The sequence below is a fragment of the Rattus norvegicus genome, chromosome 3 (genome assembly GCF_021556685.1).
Source record: "Rattus norvegicus strain SHRSP/BbbUtx chromosome 3, alternate assembly SHRSP_T2T, whole genome shotgun sequence".
In the NCBI taxonomy this organism is placed as follows: Eukaryota; Metazoa; Chordata; class Mammalia; order Rodentia; family Muridae; genus Rattus; species Rattus norvegicus.
In genome coordinates this window covers 28,747,499-28,769,884 of record NC_141536.1, presented here as the reverse complement: position 1 = coordinate 28,769,884, position 22,386 = coordinate 28,747,499, and the positions used below count along the sequence as shown (strand labels likewise).

Here is a 22,386-nt window from a genome sequence, read left to right as displayed (position 1 = left end):
CTGTCCACTTCTAAGCAAGAGCTCAAATTCTTTCTATAACATAGCCTTTTATTTTATCGATTAATTTTTAAATAATTTTACCCCTTGTTTAGGGCTAAACTGCTTTCTGATCATGAAAACACCAAAAAACCTCAATTTTGTAAAACCTTAAATTGTAAAATGAATATCTTGTAGTTTTTAAGAAATAACAATCCACTTAAAGTATTTTTAAAATGATTATTTATATTTTTTATCTGCACATTCTATTTAACATATACCAAAATACAAAGAGAAACCCTCTTAGCGTGCATTTAACAAAACATACTCATTGAAAATTGGTAATTTGACCAACTCCAAGTCTGCTGTGGTAAAACTGTGAATCCTAGGACATATAGGCTACATCCTTATTACATGGCTAGATGGACTTCTAAATCATAGGTAATTGCATCACACTGTAGCTGGTCAAATCATGAGCATCGTTGCATATTAGGGCAGAGTCAATTCTGTGTGCACACCATGAGTCCAGGGGCAATCCTGGAGACATTTCTATTATCAAAGCCATGAAAAATGAAAACAACAGCCTGTCCAATTATGATGGTGGCCTTTGTGAAGGGAATGGTTCCCAAAACACATGTACAGAACAAAGGCACCAAAGAATAACAAAAGTCTCAGTGTTTTAAAGAAACAACGTAAAGAAACAAAGTCATATATACCTAAATTCCCATGTTCTCTAGAGTTGTACAAAACGTCCTCTTCTTTTCCCTCCCTCTCACTCATCAACCCAAGCCAATTTGCCTTCTGTACCTATTCTCTACAAAACCACACAAGCAGGCTAGTAGAGAGAGCAGCTTCTATGAATTTACCATGACAAAAAGGACACCAAATTTAGCAGACACATTTGCAGCCTTCATTGACTTGTCCTCTAACGTCATAGACAGCTTTTTATTGCCATCTTCTTGATTCCTTTGGCTTTGTAAGCTATAATTTCCCTGGTCCCCTGGTTGTGTACTCTGGCCATTCTTTGAGCGGGCATGCTCTCTTCTCCCCGTGGACTTCAGTAAAGACATAGGTCTCCTGGGTTTTTCCCCATTATATTCATTTTTCTCTTATTTTTGGCTTTCTTTTATTTTTAACATATTTTAATATATTCTGATCAGATTCTCTTCCTTCCTCTCTGTATCTCTTTCCCCATCTCCTTATTATCCAATTAGAAGCCTTCGTTCTCTCCCTTTTTAAAAAACAAACCAAAGTAAACAAGGAAAATCATGAAAAACATACACACACAAAGAAATCAGAACCCATAATATACAAGGAAAAGTCCAGTAATGTAAAAAATGCCCAGACAAAGCCATATGAGAAAAAAATTCTTCAAAAGTATCATTGAGTAGTGTTGGCCGTGTGCTGCAGGGAATGGGTCCCCCACTCAGTGTGGTTTGTGTACACAGTCAGACTACAATGGAGAAACTGATTTTCCCTTTGCGAATGGTTGTCGACTGGGGATACCGTAGTGTGTAGGCTCTGTGCATATTACCACAGTCTCTGTAAACACGCACATGCGTTACACAGTCCTCTTATGTTGGGAAGACACTGGGTGTTTGGGGGTTGTTTGTTGTTTTGGTTTGATTTGGTTTGGGGAGTGGGGTTTGTTTTCGATTTTGGGGTGATTTTGGGGTTTTTTTGGTATCATCCATCCCCTCTAACTCATACAATCTTTCTGCCTTCTCTTGCGCAGGGCTACTTGAGCCCCAGTGGAAAGATTTGCTGGGGAAATCCCATTAAGGACTGAGTGTCCCGAGGTCCCTCCCTCCCAGATCACTGCCCAGCTGTGGACCTTCTGAATTAGTTTCTATCAACTGCCTGAGGAAGCGTCTCTGGTGATGACTGAGGGGGACACTAATTCTTTTACAGGATTTGAATCCAGGTGTGTGGTAGGAACACGTGAGAACATCTGGATCCTAGACTTATAGGTGGTGTAGGGCGCGTCTCACTCCTCCCTGTTGTCACAAGCTCTTAGGAGTCTCCACTTCATGTTTAAGTTTTCCAGTTACTGCGTCACATCGGAAGCTTATTTCTACTTTCATTAGAATTTCAAGAAGCTTCCAGTGAGTCTGTTTTGTGTTATCCATCCACTGTTGGGCACAGGACCTGTCTGGAAATCTCCTTGAAGATCCCTCTGATCTGAATATGCCCTTGAATTCCCTAAGCAGGAAACTTAATCCACAAAGTCCTTCGTTGCTAATATTTGAGATGGGTGATAATTCAGCTGTGGATGCCATCAGACTGCCTTTGTGCAAAAGCAATCTCTCTTTAGCAGGCTCTTAAGGTGTGGCAAGAAGGCGCTGAATAGCTGCTAATATTCTTTCATGTTCCAGTATATAGAACTATGAAGCAAGTGTTTCTAGTCTTCACAAATAAACCAGTACTGGGTATTCTGTTGTAGGAACAGAAAATTCTGAAGACATTTGATTTGCAATTTTTTATTAAGAGAGATCACACAAATTTTTGAGTCCAGACTTCCAATATCAGGTTACCAGCTTTGGCGACATGTTCAGCCAACTTCCTACGTAATTGTATACTTAATATATTTAGAACTGGTCTGATCACAGTTTTCTATTCTAAACTTGGTTTTCTTCCAGTATTCCCTGATAGCATAGCAAAACATTGATCCAGCTGTGGAATCTAGAACTCTAGCAGCTACGATCAGGAGTTCCTGTCACCGCTTCTCCTTTGCACACTTCGCTCACGTAGTTTTGTGCGTACTCCCTCTGATAAATGCTTCCAGCTTGTCTTCTCATCCCCTTTCCCTACTCTGTATTTCTACCTGCCTCCCACTGCTCTGTTACAATGTATACCCCCTCTTCTGCTCTGTTACAATGTATACTCCCTCTGGAACCTGTCCACAACTGTCATGTCAGCTGTCTGTTCTACCGAGATTTTGGTAAATTCTCTGACTAGGCCACAGTCCCCATAATATGATGAAAATTAAAATAGTAGTAGTAGTAGTAGTAATAATAATAATAATAAATTAAAAATAAAAACCTATACCCTGATTTGTGCTGCATTTTACAATATGAAAATGATCAATGCTGTCATCTGACTTATGTATATAAGTGACATACTCCCTGATGTCAGTGTGGGTTTATCTCATCTGCCATGTTAATCTTTGTTTCAGTATTTTGTAGGTGCTAAATTGATACTGAAATAACCAATGATTATCCCAATGATAATAAATGGCATACTCTAGAACTCTTACACAGAAAGACAGACGCTATCACGGATCACACAAAAGACAGCTACCTCAGTTACCAGAGGGCCTAGCATTATTCTAAGACTAATGATGTTGATGATTTAAATAAGGACATTGACAGTGGTGATGATAATTGACTACTGGCTGACATCGAGCTTGGGGAAAGATCTAAGGCAAAGTGCCTGTAAAGTGTTCATCGCAACCTAAGGGCAATATTCCTGTCCCCTTTTTATGAGGACAGTGAAACCCACAACAATGGAGGTGATTTGTGCGACTACTATCATTAAAATTTGAAAACTCTCCCAAGCTTATTTTTATCATTTTTATCTATGAGGTAGAAGAATAATTCTTATTCTTTTGTTAATCCAATAATGACAAACTCTGTACATTTAGTGTGCTTGAGGGACACTGGTGACCTTTCATAATGAGCTCACTAACAAATATTTCCAATAATTTAAGTGCATTGTTGTTTATTGTGCTTTAAGTGAAACTTCGTTCTTTCTTACTATTAAAGGATGAATTTGAAATGTCACATGCCCAAGACAGGCATGTACAGGCATGGTACCACTGCATTTAGAAATCTGAGACAGAAGCACCAGTCCAAGGCAATCCTAGGCTACAAAATGAATTTGTAGCCAGTCTGGGGAAAAGAAGGGAGAAGAGAGAAAGGCAGAAGAGAAAAAGGAAGGCAAAAATCTCTGTAAAATTCGTTTTTTTCTCAAGTTAAATTTTATTGTTTTTACATCAAGACATTCTTTTTCCTTTACAGAAAAGTAATGCACCCAACCTTCAATAATAATTTTTCTAAGCAAAAATAATTAAGTGTACTATAACTATTTTACGTACACCCAATACATTTTCAAATATTAGTTATTTGGAGTGAGCTAGACAAACATAACTTAAAGCATCATGACATCTAGAACTTACCGTAAATAATAATTATTCCTTTCTTAAGCATTCACCTTAACAGACCTCGCATCTTTTTCTGTGGCATCCATTCAATTTAGGAAGGCAAAAATAAATGCTAACGAGTTGAAGCCACATCTCGCTGATATTAAACAGACTTAAATGGTTGTCAAATGTTAAACGTCGGAAAAGATTTCTTCACTTCTGACCAGCAGCCCACAATAATACTGTGCTCCAAGACATTAAGCTGAATTTCTCCTGATCCGCACAGCATTTGTGCTCTATAAATTATCTTATATGAACCTTCTGTCACCTAAATCTTTGGAATATATAATGAATAATATAAACTATTTGGATAAACCTGTGAAAATGACAGCTGATCCTGTTCTAGGGAATGTGTCACTCTGTCTCACAAGAAGTCATGCAACACCGAGACCTAATGATGGTTTTACAACTGTTTTCCAGCATATTTTTACATTGCATGTATTTTCACTTCCAGCCATGAATCCACTACTTAACAAGACAGGAAATTAATAATTCAGCTGAACATGTCTAACCAGGTAATGCAATCAACTCTCCCCCTCCCCAGATGAATGAAGTTTATTTTTTAGCAGGAGATACTAAGTCATCTGCTACTATGACCAGATCAGCTGGGATCACGCTACAACAAAGACTCCACTAGGTATGCCTGTACCTTACAAGTTCTCTCTTCTGTGTTTGCAGGAAAGCAGGAGGGTCGAATTTGGGGAGGGGGAGGGGAAGCTGACACTCCATGTGTAAGTTGTTCCATTGTATCTTGCTATTACAGCACATATGGCTCGTACCATACTGATCTGAGATCCCTCCCACACATAGGGATAAGCAGAAAAAGTGAGGAATTAAGTGTTAGCCTTCACTTTGAGTTTCCTGACTTCGGAGGTTTTCTCCAAGAGTATTATTTAAAAGTTGTTAATTTCCTTTTATAACAGTTTTTTTTTTCTTTTAATGGAAGAAATTCCTCATGGAAGTGTAAAGGAGCCATGCTAGATGGTGAAGGTTCTAAAGATGTGCAAATGCTTATCTGTGGGCTTTGTAAATGCAGATTATTCAAATGCTCATCAAGGACTTGGAAACACTTTATAAATCCGACTGTAATTGTATTACTTTAGACAGTAAGGAACTGCCTTTAAAATGAAAATTGGGTACTAGTATTTGCCTAGCAGATTAAAAGTGTTTTCCCAAAGCTATTTATCAAGTTGTAGATGAGTATTTCAAAATTATTTTGAAATATGCATTCTAAGACACAACAAAATATGTATCATCAGGTACACTCTGGTTTCTTTTAACATCAGGCTGCCAGGCTTCTCCCTGCAAGCCAGTGCATTAGTTAGCATCTAGAATATGCCAAAACAAAAAAACAAAAAACAAAAACAAAAACTCAAAATGTCAATAAGAAAATGTAGTACATTTATACAATGGAATACTACTCAGCTATTAAAAACAATGACTTCATGAAATTCTTAGGCAAATGGATGGAACTTGAAAATATCATCCTGAGTGAGGCAACCTAGTCACAAAAGAACATACATGGTATAAACTCATTGATAAGCGGATATTAGCTAAAAGCTCTGAATACCCAAGATACAATTTACAGACCACATGAAGCTCAAGAAGGAAGACCAAAATGTGGATGTTTCAGTCATTCTTAGAAGGGAGAACAAAAATACTCATAAGAGGAAATACAGATACAAAATGTGGAGCAAGTCCATCCAGAGACTGCCCCACCTGGGGATGCATCCCATATACAGCCACCAGACAATATTGTGGATGCCAAGAAGGGCATGCTGATAGGAGCCTGATAGAGCTGTATGTTGAGAGGCGCTACCAGAGTCTGACAAATACAGATGTGGATGCTTGCAGTCAACCATTGAACTGAGAACAGGGTCCCTATTGGAGGAGTTAGAGAAAGGACTGAAATAGCTGAAGAGGTTTGCAACCCCATAAGAACAACAACAAAATCAACCGACCAGATGCTCCTCTCCCTTACCCCCTCCCCTGCTGAACTCCCAGGGACGAAATCACCATCCCAAGAGAACACAGTAATGGACCTACGGCTCCACCCATGTATGTAGCAGAGGATGGCCTTGTTGGGTATCAAAGGGAAGAGAGGACTTTGGTCCTGTCAAGGCTCAATGTCCCAGTGTAGGGGTATGTCAGGGCAGGGAGGTGGGAGGGAAGTGAGTGGGAAGTGAGGGAGCGCCCTCTTCGAAGCAGGGGGGAAAGTAGAATAGAGGATTTCTGGAGGGGAAACCAGGAAATGTGATAACATTTAAAATGTAAATAAAAAATGCAATTAAAATTTTTTTCACAAAGAAAAAGAGAAAGAAATCGAATGATTGAATGAATAGGCCAAAGAAATGAACAGATAGTTATCAAAAGTGAAGTACAAATGACCTGAAAAAATGTTCAACATACCTAGCCTCAGAGAAATGCAGTGAAAACATTGATCTTAGTGTCTCCACCATAAAACCATTGAGGAGCAATTGGCCTTTGATAGCCACAAGGAGAAGGGGAGTTAACTCTCTCTAATGTCATGTCTCCTGATATATAAGCCACACTCCAGGGAAGTCCCCATTCAGAGGAGTAGTTAGAAGACACAAACTTGACTTGGTAGGAGGAGAAAAGAAGATATCCCAAAGTTGGGTAGGTTGGAAAATGGGGTTGAAGAAAGAGAAAAACGAGAGGAGTTAGGGAATGGATATGATCAAAATACATTGTATAGAATTCATTGCGTAAAATACATTGTATCAAAGAATTAATAAAATGTTACTTTAAAAAAAAAAGAATGCTTCACTTCTGAAACTCCATCACATTCCAGTCAGAAGGGCAGTCATGAAGAAAATATAACACCATTTGGTAGAGATGTGGACAAATAGGGATATAGGAATGTGAAGTGGTTTGGCTACTACGTAAAACCATTGTGGAGGGATCTTCAAAAATTAAAAATAGATCCACTGCCACATGACCTTGGTATTCACCCAAGGAAGACTCACAGGGATACTTGCAAAGCATCGTTTATTTCAGTGCTGCTCACAGTCAAGATGGAGCCCAGGTAGGTGCCCAACAACAGGCAGATGACTGAAGGAAATGTAGCGTTCCCACGCAATGAGAAAGTTTAGCCACATTTGGCTCTTTGCAGAAAAATACATTTAACTCAGGATAATAATAATGAATGTGTCAAGCCTATCTCTGAAAGATATCATGTTATGTCTCATGCATGGCTACATTTTATAGATACACAAAACTGGGGATATATATGAATGTATCTATATGGCATGAAAGCAGAAACAAAACTGCCTAGAGAAAGAAGAGGGAATGCTGGGAGGAGAGGAAGGACAATGATTATTGGGAGGTGTAGGAGAGAACATGCTTCACACATAATGTATATATGTGTGAAAATGTCATTCGTAATATCTTGCACAATGAACATACACAACAAACTTTTAAAGCCCATGACAGAGAAGGTCTTAGGCCCTAGAGGCAGTCTTATTAAGGTTGTTTAGGAATCCTGGCATGGAGTCAAACTACCCCCAACTTTAATCACTCTTTGCCACAAATGACAGTGAACGGAGGAAGACCCCTGTTCAAGGTGCTAAGAATGAGAGAAAGCTGAGTATCTAGCTCTCATACCAGAGTCCTAAGACTTGGAGAAATGGCTGCAGAAGGAATGTAAGAGCAGGAAGATAGGAAAGACGGCTGTGGGACTCGCTCCCCCGACACAGCACAGCCAATGCGGTCAAAGTCTCAGAGTATCTATGGCTGCCTGTAATAGACCTGTGTAAAAGTGGGCCCATCAGGGTTAATCACAAAGCATGGATTGGGAATAAATTTACAGGGCCTCAGCTCCGTATGTTAGACTATTGGTTACAGGTGGTTCTGGGGGAGGAACCATCTCTGACTTGGGCTGTGTCCCCACTGAGGAGCTTACCAGTTCCGAGCCCAGGGCCACGCAGATGATGCTGGCTGAATTCAGTGGGTCTCCAAAGCAAGGCATGCATACAGGAAGAGGACTTGTTTGGAGGGAAGAAAATAGGGGTAAGAGGGAGATTAAGTGGGATAGTAATCAGAAGGCATATTATATATAAATGAAATGGTTAAAGACCAAACTCAGTAAATTAATTTAGGAAAAGATACTTTTTTTTCAATGTGGATACTTTTGCTTCCCAGGAAATCTATGTGCAGTCAGTCCCTCCGGGAGTGTGGCTTTAGTCAGACCCAGTTGTCCTATAGGACAGTTTCAAGTAAAGGAACAAGTTTTAACCAAGTTTGATAAGTTCAATAACACAGAAATACCAACAGACCTCTATTACGTCCCATTGACACACATGGGAAGAACTAACCTTTCAGAATTATGTAGAAGAAGACAGCGAAGATGGTTTTATTCATCTCTGGTAGTTTAACTAAGAGTCGTTTTTAATACATTTAAATAAACAGTCTTTGAATTTTGTGGGGGAAAAAGTATATCCCACTAAAATTTTCTCCATTCCCTATTTTGTACAGTAACTACCTGAGAGATACGGTGTGGCAATTGAAGCATAAATATTTGAGAACTCTAATTCTAGAGTTCCAGCATTACATGATTTGGCTGTCATCCACTCTTGCTTTACATGGTTTTATATTATACATTTGCCAATATGGTCATAGGAGTTTTCAGAATTTTTGGGCATAGGTGAGTAGGGGCTTGATGTAAAAACATGGTTAGTTTCATCATAGAAGCCTTGCAGCTGTTCAGCAGAGTAAGACAGTCAGGACAAGGTCATTCAAACCCATTTCTTCTTCTTTAAAAGTTCCCAGTTGGGTATTTCATATATCTCTAGATAGAAGTTGTGTAAAGGAGTGAAGAAATTCAGGTCTAATTCTGATGTACTAGTTTAACTGTGTTATAAACATTAGTTACAGGGAAAATTGCCCTGGACAAAAGTTAATTCCTTTTTAACAGTGGTAAATAAATTGTAAAACAGAGGTTTGGCCCTCTTTCTGAAAGGTATCAATAATACCTCAGTCTTAGCAAACAATAACTGACCCACTGGTTATACTGGAGGCAAATACATATGGATGGAATTTTCTGCCCGTTTTAAAATGATTAGGGGCAAAAGCACTTGAGATAGAATAAATTTGGAATTGGGGGGGGGACAGTCACTGGTAACTGGCTGGATGTGGCTTGATAAGTGTTTAAGTGCAGACATATTTCTTTTCCATTAATGGCTGTTTATTACTCTAGCCTAGCGAGTATATGTTCCTCAGATCTGGTGTCTGCAACACCCTTTTTCCGGAAGGGTCCATGTCTGCAGCATCCTTCTGCAAAGGATACTGAGTAACAAGAGGAGAGACAATGTGTCTGAAATAACTCCTTTAGAAATACATAGGTCATATATCTAGAAATATGGGCTTATCCTTACAGTTCTCTTTGTAGCACTTTTAAACGATTTCAATCGTGCATGTTATGCAAGATAATTCCTAACAATTGGGAAACAGTTGGAGAGTTTAAAAAAAAGTGTAATAGAGAAACAAAAGGCTTCTCTGGCAGTCATAATCTTCAGTGAAAGACTTACAGTGGGTACAGTGTCTGAAGTGTATTAACAATGAATTACTAAAGAAAAGAAAAAAGAAAAGAAAAAAGTACTTTTATTTAAAAATGAAAGAAATGAAATCAAATGACTTCTCAGTAGCAAGAATTAGAAATAAAGACTTTCATTTTACAATATACTTAAATGCTGAATTTTCATCACACAAAAACATTCAGCCATTCAGAGTAAACATGTGCAACAGTAGTTAGGACAATGAGAAAATGTTTGGCATTTAAACCAATGCAATACTGTAAAAAAAATATTTTAAAACAAGTAAGTTCCCATCCAAAAACAAGGTCCCATGCACTTAGTTCATATTTTTGTAATTGGTGGGAACAGAGACAAGAAGAGCTTTGAAATAATATTTCAGAGATAGACTAGAAGAGGAAAAAGTAACTTCACAGAAAACAAGAGGTAGTTCAGAAATTTAAGGAAAAAAATGTCCAAGCAGAGTTTAGTTTGCTGGTAAAATGGAGAGTAGCCTGACCAAAGAGAAATAGGGCTACAATAATGAGTAACTCATAAATCAGGTGTGTCCAATCTTTAACACTGAGCTCAGAGATGGCAGATGGGGTTACAGAAGAAAGTTAGAGATGTGGAGTTGGTAGATGTCATGGAGGGAAACTGATGCCAGAATTAGAGAGGTGTAGGTATCAGAGTGGACAAGCCACTCAAACAGAAATTAACCAAGATGCTAGGGCAGAACTTCCGAGATAAATTCATCAAGACTGAGGGGACTGCAATCACCAAACCGAAGAAGCATAAAACATCACCAAAGTATCAGGTCAACTAACAAAGAAAAGGTCAAAGCGTGGTATTGTGGGAGAGTCAGAGACTGAGGACTCAAATCTTTATTTGGTGGTTTAACTTTGTGACCACATTTCTGTAACATAATCCCTTCACAGCCTTCTTTTCTTCACCTGTAAAGGATGTCTACCAAAGTTGTTCTGAGAAACAAATGAATAAAAGCAAACAAAACACCTGAAAATAAATGTGTGATGAATTTTATCATTAGATGGCAAGTGACTAATGAAATGTGGTGCTTTGTAATTTCTCAAGTTGGCCAAGCATGTCCCTGCTTTTGCTGTTCACTGACCTTACCAGGCAAACTCCAGAGAAAGAACCTGTGGGGCACATTAGAAAAACAACCTCAATAACAATTTGCAAAAGCACCCATTATTTTCTGCTATGGTTCTTACTGTTATTCCTTTTCAAGGAAATCATGGAGAAGACAATCAAAATTAGTCAGGACAGCCAAAGGAGACATAATTTAATAAATATCTGGATAGTGAAATGAAGAAAACACAATTTCTAATATTAGTTAATTGTCCAAGTCTTCTTGCCTGGTTCTTGTGCACTTCTTATGAAGATAATTGATGCATTTGGGTTAGTTTTTCTAATATGGCTTTTTTATATCCATTTAACCATGAATCTTCCCATGTAGAATCTAGCCTAATAGGAGAGCCAAAACCAAGCATATCTTTTCTGCAGTAACACATCTATCTCCATTTGCTTTTACTGAAAAGCAAGTGTGTAAAGTAAGTAAGTGTGTGTGTGTGTGTGTGTGTGTGTGTGAGAGAGAGAGAGAGAGAGAGAGAGAGAGAGAGAGAGAGAGCGAGCGAGCATGAGCTTGTTTATGTTTCAGAAACCAATTCAATAATCTTCTCAAATTTTGAATTAGAAAATGCTTAACTTGCCCCTCACGAAGAGGGGAGTTTTCTATTAGATTGTGTCTCCCAGTTATGTCAGAAGCTACTTTCATAGAGAATCACCAGCACAACTACCTAAACTTGAGCTTGACAAGGAAAACAATAGTCCTACAAGTGTGGAGAGAGAAAGCCCAGGCAGATTCAACCCTATACAAAGAACTGCTACAAACAACCGAAGAATACTGAAAGTGGAAGGAATAGTCTTCCCCCCCGGGGAAGAGTTCTAATTGATCGCCCAATACTAAATGGTCAACCCTGAAGGGATATATACAAGTAATATTATACAAAGTAATCGTATACAAAGATACCATGAATTTTGCAGGTAAATGGATGGATCTTGAGGATATCATCTTGAATGAGATATCCCAGTCCCAAAAGGACAGGTACAGTATGTATTCACTTATAAGTAGATATGAGCTATAAAATTTAGGATGCCCAGACTACACTCCACAGATCCAAGGTGCCTGAACAGGAAAGAGGACACAAGAATGAATGTTTGAATCTCACTTGGAAGTAGGAATGGAACGGTTGTGGAAGGCAGATAAAGGGAGAGAACTGGGTGGGAAAGCGCATGAAGAGGGAATGAAGGAGGTCAGTTCTGAGTCTGGTGGGGGAAGGGATGGCGAGACAGTCATAAAAACGATGAAAATCTGCAAGTGACAACTGACAAGGGGTAGGGAAAAGTGACTCACAGCGTACGGGACATGGAACCTGGGGAGGCTACCTCCTGTGGCCAGGCAAGAACACCAGTGGAGCAATAGGGACACAACCCACCCATAAAACTTTCAACCGAAAACATAGCCTGTTAACAAGAAATGCAGGAATTGGGGATGGAAAAGAGACTGAGAGAACTGCTAACCAATAAGTGGCCCAACTTGAGACCCATCCCATGAGCAAACACCAATCCCTGACATTATTAATGATACTTTGTTATTCATGCAGACAAGAGTCTTGCATGGCTGTCCTCTGAGAGTCATTTGTTGCTTCCCCAACCAATTGACTCAGACAGACACAGACACCCAGAGCCAAACAGTGGACTGGGATTGGGGACTCGTATGGAAGAAGAAGAAGAAGAAGAAGAAGAAGAAGAAGAAGAAGAAGAAGAAGAAGAAGAAGAAGAAGAAGAAGAAGAAGAAGAAGAGGAGGAGGAGGAGGAGGAGGAGGAGGAGGAGGAGGAGGAGGAGGAGGAGGAGGAGGAGGAGGAGGAGGAGGAGGAGGAGGAGAAGAAGAAGAAGAAGAAGAAGAAGAAGAAGAAGAAGAAGAAGAAGAAGAAGAAGAAGAAGAAGAAGAAGAAGAAGAAGAAGAAGTAGAAGGAGGAGGAGGAGGAAGAAGAATAAGAACAAGAAGAACAAGAAGAAGAGAGGAGGAGGAAGATGAGGAAGAGGAGGAAGAAGAGGAAGAAGAGGTAGAAGAGGAAGAAGAGGAAGAAGAAGAGGTAGAAGAGGAAGAAGAGGAAGAAGAAGAGGAAGAGGAAGAAGAAAAAGAAAAAGAAGAGGAGGAAGAGGAGGAGGAAGAATAGGGCATAGGAACTCCACAGGAAGACCAACAGAGTCAATTAATCTGGACCCTTGGGGTTCTCAGAATCTGTACCACCAACCAAAGAACATATAAGGGTCAGACCTAGGCCTCCCTGCACACATGTAGCAGATGAGCAGCATGGTCTTCATGTGGGTCCTAAACAACTGGAACACGGGGTATCCCAAAAACTGTTGCCTGTATGTGAGATATGTTCTTCTATATGGGCTGCCTTGCCTGGTTTCAGTGAGAGAAGAAGTACAGAGACTTGCAGAGCTTTAAAGTGACAAAGTGGGAAGATACTGGGGGGTGGGGGGGGACAGCAGTGCACAGAAGATGAGAGGGCAATGGAGGAAGGATTGTAGAAAGGGTAATTGAGAGGAGGTCAGCAAGTAGGATGTAAAGTGAATACATAAAAAATAAATTAATTAATAAAATAAAAAATACTATACAGAGTGACCAGATTGCACTTACATATGTAGAAATACATATATACATATATGTATAAACAACAATTAATAAAAAGAGAACTTAAAAAAGGAATACTTTGTGGGTAGGATAGAAGGAGGGAAAGGAAGGGGGAAAGAATGTAATTATATCATTTAATAAAAAATTAAAATGAAGGTACCAACAACAAAATGTCAATGATGGGTATTGATAACAGAAATCTTCTCCCCTTCTCATTGCCTCATTGTGCCTGTGGACCAGTGCTACTGCACACCCACTGTGTTTATTAGGCACCTACATCTTGGCTTTGATGAGCTACCCTAATATTTTAACCTATATTTTATTTGGTTGATTTTATTTTTTTATCAAGTTATAATATTTCTCGCACACAGAGTTCTGAATACAACCCGTTTACCAAATGGGTTTTAAAGATACATTTTTTTAAGCTTGCCCTTTCTTCACATCATTAAGCAACAGCCAAGATTTTCATTTTTAATAAGTTCAAAATTATGATTTCTTTTCTTTTGTGGTGTCAGCTCTTTTGTCTTATCTAAGAAATATTTCCCTTGCCAAGACCTTAAAGTGCCTTTTCACCATTGTTTCTTCTAGAATGTTCTCGTTTGGAGTTCTGCTTTTAAATCTAAAATACATTCCTACTTCTTTTTTTTTTAATGAGTAAGGACTGAGTCAATATCAGTTTCATGTACTTTAAGGAGTTTGCTGGTAGAATATATTGAAAATACCATGCTTCTCCATCACTTGCCAGTGACTGATGGCATATGAATCTGTCTCTGAAATTCCCATCATGCTCTCTTGGCCTGGGCCTGACCTATTAGCAAAGCCCTCATTGCTCATTTCTGCAGAGGTATGACTGTGTTTAAAGTAGGAAGTGTGGGTTACTCACTTGGCCTTGTTGAATATGCCTGTTCACGAGCCTTCACCGCAGCCTTTTGTTTATTCCATTTAGTTCTGGAATCACATTGTTGAAATCTGCACAAAATCCTAATAAAATTCGTGTATTTCTCTTGTCAGTATACAAACCTGGAGAGAAAGGACGTCTTAGAACATCTCCTTCCGTCTATGAACGTGGTATATCTCTTCATTTATTTCTGGAGCCCATGAATTTTTAAAAGCTAGGTATTAATTCTCAGCATTAAAGTGATGCGATTTTGGCTTTATTGGTAAAATCTCTTGTTTGTCAGTGTTTTGTTTTCTTGCTTGCTCTTGTTTAATTTATATGTCTTTATCTCATTTATTTGCCTAGTCATATTATGTGAAACAGGAATTATGAAAATGATCACTTTAACGCCTTAACATATTGCTCAACTTGCCTTTTTGCCATAAAGTATCTTATTGATTACAGTTTCCCTAAACACTCTATAAAATTGAATATAATTTCTTCTGTTTCTCATTTCCTTAGGGTGTTCTTTATCACCCTATTGGCCTATTAATGTGTTAGGTTGATTGATTCTTCTAATGTTGAAGTCAACTAGTTTTCCATAGCTCACAATGTACTGACTTTATTTTCACCTTTTTGACAAAGATGTTCGAGCCTATGTTGATAAAGATTATATTTTTTAGTTTGTGGATAATGATAGCCTCCTAAGAGTTTGGAAGCCTCTCCTATTTTTATGCTTTCAAAAATGTTAGCATAACTAGCTTCGACCCTAAATAGTTTAGGGAACTTTACCACTGGACAAACAACAATTAGAATTTTCCTTTTCCAATATTTTAAAATATGAATTTATTTTTTAATTAAAAAATCTTAAAGATGCACTATGTTTCTAAAGTAAATTGTAATGTCTATATCACATGTTAATCTGTTCTTTGATTAAGAATTCTGATTAAATCTGAACCCCATTTTCCCATTAATTTATTTATACAATTTACATCCTGATAACTGTTCCCCTTCTCTAAGTCCCCCCTACCATAGTCCCTTACACCATTCCCCTCTCCCGTTCTCTTTTGAGAGGGCAGAGCCACTCTCTGGGTATTTCCCCACTCTGGTATATCAAGTCCCTAAAGGACTAGGCCCATGTTCTCCCACTGAGGCTAGACAAAACAGCCCAATTAGGGGAATGGAATCCATAGGCAGGCAGACACTCTAACCTTGCTCCAGTTGTTGAAGGACATACATGAAAACAGAACTATACATCTGCTACCTATATGCAGGGAGCCTAGGTCAAGCCCATGTATGTTCTTTGGTTGGAGGTTCAGTCTCTGGGAGCCTCCAAGGGTCCAGATTAGTTGACTCTGTTGGTCATCCTGTGGCGTTCCCATTCCTTCTAGGTCCCTCAATCCTTCTCTCAGATCTTCCATAGGACTCCCCAAGGTCTGCCATAAAACTCTCCAAGCTCTGTCCAATGTTTGGCTGTGAATTTCTTCATCTATTTCAGTCCTTTGCTGGGTGGAGCCTCTCAGAGGACAGTTATGCTAGACTCCTGTCTGAAAGTATAACAGAGTATCATTAGTACTGTCAGGGATTGCTGTCGCTCATGGGATTGGGCTCAAACATACGTGGGCTTGACCTAGGCTCACTGCATTCCCTCGGTCTCTGCTCCACCTTTGTCCCCACATTTCTTGTAGACAGGACAAATTTTTAGTTGAAAGTTTTGTGGGTTGATCGGTGTCCTTATCCCTCCACTGGGGGTTCTGCCTGGGTCTGGGAAGTGGCCACTTTAGGTTCTATATCCCCACTGCTAGAGGTCTCAGCTAAAATCACTGCCATAGGCTCCTGGGGGCCTCCCAAATCACAGATCTCTGAGTCTTCCTGGTGATGTCCCTCATACCCCATCCTGGCTAGCAGCCGATTTCCATTCATTCTCCTGGCGCTCTGGCCCTCTCTCCTATCTTTCCTCGCCTGATCCTGAACCCCTCCATTTCCCTCCCTGTCCCTTCTCCCACCCTTCCTCGATCTGCCTCTTGTGACTATTTTATTCCCTGCTCTAAGTGATATTCAAGCATTCTCACTTGGGCATACCTTCTTGTTTAGCTTCCGTGGGTCTGTGACGTATAGCGTGAGTATCCTGTACTTGAGGCTAATACTCACTTATAAGTGAGTACACACCATACATGTCCTTTAGCCTAGTCCTCTTCACTCAGGATGATATTTTTCTGGTTCTATCCATTTGCTTGCAAAATTCATGATGTCCTTCTGAATTTCTTGATATGTATATGCATATGTGTGTGTGTGTATTGTGTGTGTACGCACACACATATATATGATATTAACTCTCTATCAGATGTAGAGATGGTAAAAATCTTTCCCCATCCTGTAGGCTGCCACTTTTGTCTTATTAATGATGTCTTTCATCTTGCAGAAGCTTATCTGTTTCATAAGGTCCCATTTACCAATTGTCAATCTTGGTGCCTTCACTATTGGTGTTCTGGTTAAGGAGCTGTCTCTCATGTCAACGTGTTTAAGGCTGTTTCCTACTTTCTCTTCTATCAAGTTCAGCATATCTGGTTTTATGTTGAAGTCTTTGATGCACTTGAACTTGAGTTTTCTGCAGGGTGATAAATGTGGGCCTACTTTGCATTCTTCTAAATGCAAACATCCAGTTAGACCAGCACCATTTTTGGAACACGCTTTCTTTTTTTCCATTGTATGTTTGTGACTTATTTACTAAACTTCAGGCATTAATAGGTGTGTGGATTTATGTCTGGATCTTCCGTGAATCTCTAGATTCATTTTCTAGATTCAATTTCTAGATTGCTTTTGGTAGGATGACATTTTTTACTATATTGATCCCACAAATACATGAGCATGAGAGATCTTTTCATCTTCTGACATCTTCTTCAATTCCGTTCTTCAAAGATTTAAATCTATTATCAGACAAGTCTTTCACTTGCTTGATTAGAGTTACCCCAAGATATGTTATGTTGTTGGTGGCTATTGTGAAGGGGGTTGTTGGCCTGATTTCTTTCTCATTCATTTTGATAGAAAAGAGTTAATCTTATATGCAATCACTTTTGCTGAAGGTGTTTATCAGACTCCTTTTTCTTTGCCCAGCGTATCCATTTCTTCTTCTGAACTGAGATTCCCTCTTCCATCTCTTGTATTCTATTGGTGAAGCTTGTGTGGAGTTCAGGTTTGCTTACATAGCATTTCTATTTCCAGAATGCCCTCAGTGTGTGTGTGTGTGTGTGTGTGTGTGTGTGTGTGTGTGTGTGTGTGTGTGTGTGTGTTTATTGCCAATGTTTCCATTTTGAGGTCTTGAACAGTTTTATTTGTTTCCTTCAACTTTTTTCTTGGCTTTCTTGGCTTCGTTCTTTAAGGGATTCATTCGTTTCCTCTTTAAGGACTTTTATACTTTTCATAAAGTTGATTTTAAGGGTTTTTTTTTGTGTGTGCTTCAGCTGTGTTGGAATATTCAGGACTTGGCTGTAGTAGGATAGCTGGCCTCTGCTCATGACATTTTGCCTTGGCTGTGGTTGTATTCTTGTGCTAGTGTCTAGGCATCTAGATTTAGGGTGATTATAGATCTAGGTACTGATTTCTGAGATTATCTTTGTTGGATGAGTGTTTTGTTCCTTGGTCTCTGTTTCCTCTCTGGTCTTTTGGTTGGTGTGGCTTGTGATTAAGCAGAAGGGTTCTACCCAAGTTGGGGACTGAGGCAGACCTACCAGGAGTGTTGGGCGAATTGGGAATAGGATTTAATGGCACCAAGAGGCTATGGGAGGTCTACAGGCAGGTGACCTATCTGGAGTTCAGGCAGTCTGGTTCATCGGGCTGTCTCCGCCCCCTTCTCTCTCATTCGTTTCCATTCTCGATTCTTCTGTTTTGTTGTTGCAAAGCTGTGGACTTAATCCAGGCTCTCATGCATACTAGATGAGCATTTTATCACTAAAGTTTACTCCTGTTCTTAATCTTAGTTTTTCTTCCCTCTCTATTGTATTGGATATTTTATGTATTTACATTTCAAATGTTATCCCCTTTCCCAATTTTCCCTATCCCACCCCCCCCTCCTCCTGCTTCTATGAGGGTGCTCCCCGACCCATCCACCCACTCCCAGCCCACCACCCTGGCATTCCCCTACACTGGGGCATCAAGCCTTTACAGGAACTAGTAGGGCCTCTTCTCCCACTTATGCCAAACAAGGCCATCCTCTGCTACATATGTGGCTAGAGACATGGGTCCTTCCATGTGTACTCTTTCATTGGTGGTTTAGTCCCTGGGAGCTCTGAGGTGTCTGGTTGGTTGATATTGTTGTTCTTCCTATAGGTTGCAAACCCCTTCAGCTCCTTCAGTCCTTTCACTACTCCTCCACTTGGGCCCCCGTGCTCAGCTCAATGGTTGGCTGTGAGCATCTGCCTCTGTATTTGTCAGGCTCTGGCAGAGCCTCTCAGAAGACAGCTATATCAGTCTCCTGTCAGCAAACACTTCTGGGTCCTACTACGGCTGCCCAGCCAGGACCCCCTTCCATTACAATTTGGGAAGTTTTTCCTTCTGCTTTTCATGTGTGTGACACGTGTATATACATGCCTGCCTATGTGTAGAGTATGAAAAGCCATGTCTGCCTGACAATATGGTGGTCTGGCAATCATTTCCTCACTGGTCTACCTTGTATTCACTGTGGCAGGGTCTCCCAGTCAAAGCCAAACCCTGAGGATGACAGCCTCAGTCTTCCTAGTCATCTTGCTCTGAGATCCTTAGCCCCTTTCTTCCAAGGCTGGAATTAAGGGGGCCCACGGTACCGACTCAAATTTGTTGTGAGTTCTAAGATCCAAACTCCCATTGTCAGGATTGCCCGGCAAGCACTTAATGAGTACTGCGTCTCTTCACCCCAATTTTGGCATTTTTATATACAGAGAAATAATTATCTTTTTCATTTTTATGAACTTAAATCTGTTCATCATCCCCTTTAAAGGTTTTTAAGAAAGGCGTTTATATTTATAGAGCAAGCCACACATTTTATATCTTCTTTCCACTATTTGTATATTAATTCTTTCTTACTTATCCTTTTTCTCTCTGGGATTTATTTCCTATATGATACATTCAGAGTTGCTAAATTAATCTTTCTCTAAAACTGAAATCAGGTGAAAATAACAGTGAGTGTTAGGCTGAGAATTCTCCTTACTTCTCTCCCAAAGCCGAGAGATAGACATGATGGGATATGAGGCACAGGTATGCTATCTAATGTCCACAGTCATAACATACGGTATGGTTATAATGTCCTTGTCATTTCAGATGTGGTTGTCCACCATGCTACTACCAAAATATGGAGCAATGACATTCTTTAGTTAAGAGATGTATTTTAAACACATCTAATGTATGTTTAAATTGGTTTAATTAGCCAGAACTGCTGAAAAAAATCAATAATTTTTAAATCCAAATAGTTTCTTGGTCTTTCCAAATAACTGTTCTAGTTCTCAATGGCTTCCAGACAGAGCTAGTTGTTTGGACAAGGTTATTGCTAGGCAATTCTCCTGAGTTTCACATAGACTATGCATATTCTATCTGTGACCTAAGTACACTTGATCCTATTGTTTAATAGCATAACACTGGTGCGCTAGTATATCCTTAACCTAGCAAAGGCACAAACAATTACTCTTTTGGCTTTACTGCCCCATGTCAAAATTCTACACAAAAGAGTTAAAGCAATAAAGGGGAAAGAAAGTACATGAGCATAAAACTTTTTTGTTCAAAGTTTCAAACTAATAATAAATTTTAGTGCAAAAGTTGACTTCTATACGAATGTGGGAGTTTTCATAACTCGGGGCCCTCAGTCCCTAGGGCTACAGAAATCCCAAATAAAACATGCTTTCTATAATTAGCATTTTCTATTTCTAATCCTGTTAAGTTTCTGCTCTAATAAAAATATAAATTCAGAAGAAGAAAAAAAAAACTAGTTCCTAAAATCAGATGGCTTTCACAGGGCAGAATAGTTCAAACTCCAAATCCAGGTTCAGAATTTTAAAAATATCAAATCCATAATCGACTTTTCCTATTTGTTATCAAAATGGAAATATTTGCTGAGGAAAGGAACTGACAAGAGAGATAGACTAGAATTTCACCTCTGTCTCTGACATCTAAATCAGACCAAACCACATCCTTGTGCTTTTCACAGGCACAAACAAAACGTTCAAAATTTTAACCAACTTCTGAATGACTAGACTTTTCCGTCATTATGTAATGTTAGCTTTTAAGCCATCAATCCACCTTCCATGTCAGAGCCTTGGCATCAAGACAGTCAGCAGGTTTTCAGTGTTCCTGCTCAGAGAATGTCTTTTGGTAAAAGACCCCCAAGGAATATCAAAGGACCATCAAGTGACCAAGCAAATCTGAGAATCCCAGCCAGTGTACATCAAAACTGTCTACCTGTGTGTCTCGTTCAGAGCCCTCCAGGTCAAGGAGGACCCTTGAAATTCAGAAGTATTTCGAGTAAAGATAGTATAACATGACCTTTTTCGTGTGAAATCATATTTAATAAAACCACTTTATTTAAGACATTAAAATTAAGCATTAAACTGTGTGTGATATGAAATAGTTCAAGAAAAAAATCTCAGTATTCAGAGTAAAATCTACATCCTTTCCAAGGCTGGACTACTATAGACTCTGGGACATCCTCAGAGTGCATCAGGTGTTTTTCGGAAGACTTTTCTCTCCATGCTTGCTCTGGAAGGCAACAGCTCTTTCCCAGTCGTGGTTACAGTCAGATCATTGGTGCGGACAATGACAGTGAAAGTAAAACTGGGTTATGGCGCACTTTAAGTGGTTAATCTGAGTGTTTTCTGGTGGGCTAATAATATCGTTTGAACCTAAAAAAGAAAGTGTGTCATTTTTACAGGGCTTTTCTCGAAAAGTAAACAAGTGTCCATAATTCTGATCATCTGCACAACATCTGAGTGCAATGACAATGTTAAATCACTTTTAAATGCCCCAGTTCAGGTTCCCCTGTCAGACTCAAGCTGAAACACTCGGCATAAATTGAGGAGGCTCTAATAACCTTAAATCATCGTGTCCTGCACATGCTCAGAACCAATGGCTTCCAAATTTGAACGCATATAAAAATTTGAAGAGCTTCAATTATTTTAAATAGCCATGTGCAGTGCAGAGAGAGATTTAAAATTGTTGTAGTGCCTGGCATTTTTTGAAGTACTTCAGCCTGGACGTGAGTCAAGCAGCATCCTGTCAGGAGGCACTGGTTTTGCTTGACTTAACCAGACGTAGAAATACATATCTAAAGAAATGAAATCAGGTTTTGTTGAATACACGATTTGAAAACTGGGCGTCTTACAAAATAAATAAAATAAAATAAAATTTAAAAATCACTGTTCCAATGTCCATTTCCAAAGAGGAAAGTTGGAGTTTATTTTAAAAATCACTGTTCCAATGTCCATTTCCAAAGAGGAAAGTTGAAGTTTATGCCTATCACTGGGCCAGGCCCTAAGATCAAGATCAAAATAGTATTTGGAAAGCAGGAAAAAAAAAGTTTTTCAAAGCAGTGAGAGATAGAAGCAACTCACGTTTAAAGAAATGCTAGAAGGTTTTAAAGCACAGCTGTCAGATCGCTGCACTCCTGAGGAGCTCCTGACAGCAGGTACATAGGGGCATTTCCCTTGCTTTTCCTTGCTTCCACAGGCAGACTGCGCAAAGCTGACTTCCTTGTCCCTTCATGGAGGGGTGATGGTACCGCCTCGTGTATCAGCAGCACTCTGAAGCCACACTTTGTGTATTCCCTTTGTTGGAGTTATTCTCTTGTTGGTGAGGGTGTGAGCACTTTGACATTTTACACGGCTCAGAGTTCACGGTCAACATACAAACCCTTAAAGAGTCCCCAGAATTACATCTGCACAATCGGGCTTTTTAAAACATGTCTTTTCCTCGGGACTTCCTATCTTTTCATCCAGGCAAAAAACTCTGGCCTCCTTTGTTGCCTTTGGGTGTCCACGTACTCGAGGCTTGGCAAGGCCCAGGGAGCTGGCCACTCTTCATACTTTTGTGTCAGGGAAAGCATAATGTCCTACAGTTAGT

The 22,386-nt window shown here is 39.5% G+C and overlaps 1 long non-coding RNA gene across 1 annotated transcript in view; it reads right to left on the bottom strand.

Annotated features, from left to right (window-relative positions):
• LOC102548671 (uncharacterized) overlaps positions 1-22,386 on the bottom strand; it is a 152,604-nt gene that overhangs the window by 38,281 nt on the left and 91,937 nt on the right. The window lies entirely within an intron of this gene.